The 2397-nt window shown below is 33.2% G+C and overlaps 1 long non-coding RNA gene across 1 annotated transcript in view; it reads left to right on the forward strand.

The window, feature by feature from the left end:
- LOC107722248 (uncharacterized) overlaps nt 1-710 on the forward strand; it is a 13223-nt gene extending 12513 nt beyond the window's left edge. Inside the window, exon 3 of the long non-coding RNA XR_001637791.1 lies at nt 641-710. This is a non-coding gene — a long non-coding RNA (uncharacterized LOC107722248). The remainder of the gene's footprint in view (nt 1-640) is intronic.
- Nucleotides 711-2397: the final 1687 nt, after the last annotated feature.

Raw genomic sequence — 2397 nt, forward strand, 5'->3', positions numbered from 1 at the left:
CCCCTCTTGCCACCTCATACATTTATAAGATTTGTAAACAAAATAAACAACTTGAATGATTTATTTTCACACAAAATCTGTTGCTCCATTAATGATTAATACAACGTATATTTTTTATTCTGCAATTATACATTTTAGGCGCAGTGAAAGGCACATTTTTTCTTAAGGTGAGCCTTTAGCCCCGTTGTACCCTACTATTTTGAATAAATGCTATTCTTTTTATCCTTTTATTCATCAAAGAATAAAAAAAAAAATAAGTATCACAGGTTCCAGAAAAATACTAAGCAACACAACAGTTTCAACACTGTTAATAAACCACTAGAATGATTTCTGAAGGATCATGTGACTGAAGACTGGGGTAATGATGCTGAAAATTCAGCGCTGCGTCACAGAAATTAATTCTATTTTAAACTATATTAAAATAGAATCCAATATTTAATATTTCACATTATTACTGTTTTTTCCCTGTATTTTGGATCAAACAAATACAGCCTTGATGAGCATAAGAGACTCCAGTAAAAATCATTAAAAATCTAACTGATTTTGAACAACAGTGTATAAAAAGCTATATTAATGCGGCACTTGACTCATGCACACACACACACACACACACACCACTCGCACACAAATCAGAGCTCAGAAACTTGTTGTCTACGGCCCGCGACTTTTATTAATAAAATAGCTTTGATACTGGATCGCTACATTATATTATCATGAGGCTTCATCACGCCATCACTAGAAAAAAAGCAATTAGGGGTCAAATGATAAAACACTCAAAGACATCATTAAGGGAGGACATTGTTTATTCTTTTAATTTTGCAGGCGTCGCCTGTTTGTATATTCTCGAAAGCGCATGCGCATTATGAGGACTAACCTGATTTTTGTTTTATTTATTTGTTTTTTATTTGACTTTAGGTAAAGAAGCACTATTTGTCATACCTATTATTGTCAGATTTTGACCTGATTTTATGCTGTTTAAACTTAACATTGACCAGCAGTTGTAAAGAAGATGGTCTTTCCCCATTCTAGTAGATAGGTCGCTAATAAGCCTAAAAGTAGCCTATGTAATATTTTGTCCATATTGTCCATTTATCTATATTTGCTAAATAAACGTAGCAAAATGTAATTATTTATTTATTGTTGTCTTTATTTATAGGACAGTATTCTAATGGCTTCTGCACGCAAAACGAATTGCTGTTGTTGTTGTTTTTTAACTGTATTGAACGTGTCTTTTATCATAAAGTTGAACAGCAGAGGGCAGCAAATACTTACACTCCATCTTAAACAATCCCTGGCCTAGTGTGTATTTTATTGTATCCCAGGATAAGAGTCCTTTTAGCCATCTACAAACCATTTTTTCTTTTGTTTTAATTAAATTTGAGATAAATTACAGATTCATCAAATGAGGTTAACATAAGCTGATTTTTTTTTCTGTTCTTATTCTTTATTCTGCTGTTGATGGAGCCTCTTTTTGAACTTCTCCTGATGAGATGACTTTTCGTCAAGAAAATCTCATCAAAGCAGAGACCCCCACCCCCACACCAAGCTGTGAAATATGCTTGAAGATGAGTGAGAGTGCATATGTGTGTGTTGGTAAGATTAATCTCTTCTTTAGCGTCTTGACTCATCTTCTCTGCCTCTCTGCTGTGAGATGCACTGACTTCACCCCGGATCAGATTACATGAAGCCATACGGATTCGCTAGTCATTTCGAAGATTCAAAGTAACGTATGGTCCCCTGGAACCAACCTGGGGTTCATTGAATTGCCTGGGCGTTATGGAAAATCAGATATCTGCTGATCTTGTGGCAGACCTTTTGAATATTTTTTCACTCATGCCAGAATTAATATGACACATCCACCATCCTGAGTTCACGGTCACCCTTATGGAAAGAAAAAAAAAAATCCATGAATATTACATGTGAACTCATGCTATCACATCTGTGCACATGTGAGAGCGTGTTAAATTCATGCGTTTTTGTTTTCGCACATGATCACATTAAATGGCTTTTGAGGCTTGGAATTTCAAGTCAAGTCACTCTTAATTGCCATTGTATAGATAGAAAGAATAATACTTAATAATACTTTGCAAAAATATTTACAAATAATACTAATACTAATACAGTGACTCAATAATAATAAGACTTGATACACAAATAATATTTAATTAACATTAATGGTCAAAAGTTGAAGAGTAAAGGAATAATTAAGATTTCTTTAGTGACTTTGAAAGAAGTCTTATATGCTCACCAAGGATGCATTTATTTGATAAAAAAAATACAGTTAAAGGAGAAATACTGTGAAATATTATTTCAATTAAAAATACCTTTCTATTTGAAAATATTTTAAAATATAACTTTTTCCTGTAAAGCTGAATTGTCAGCAGCCATTACTCCAGT

The sequence above is a fragment of the Sinocyclocheilus rhinocerous genome, unplaced genomic scaffold (genome assembly GCF_001515625.1).
Source record: "Sinocyclocheilus rhinocerous isolate Xijiao unplaced genomic scaffold, SAMN03320098_v1.1 scaffold995, whole genome shotgun sequence".
In the NCBI taxonomy this organism is placed as follows: domain Eukaryota; kingdom Metazoa; phylum Chordata; class Actinopteri; order Cypriniformes; family Cyprinidae; genus Sinocyclocheilus; species Sinocyclocheilus rhinocerous.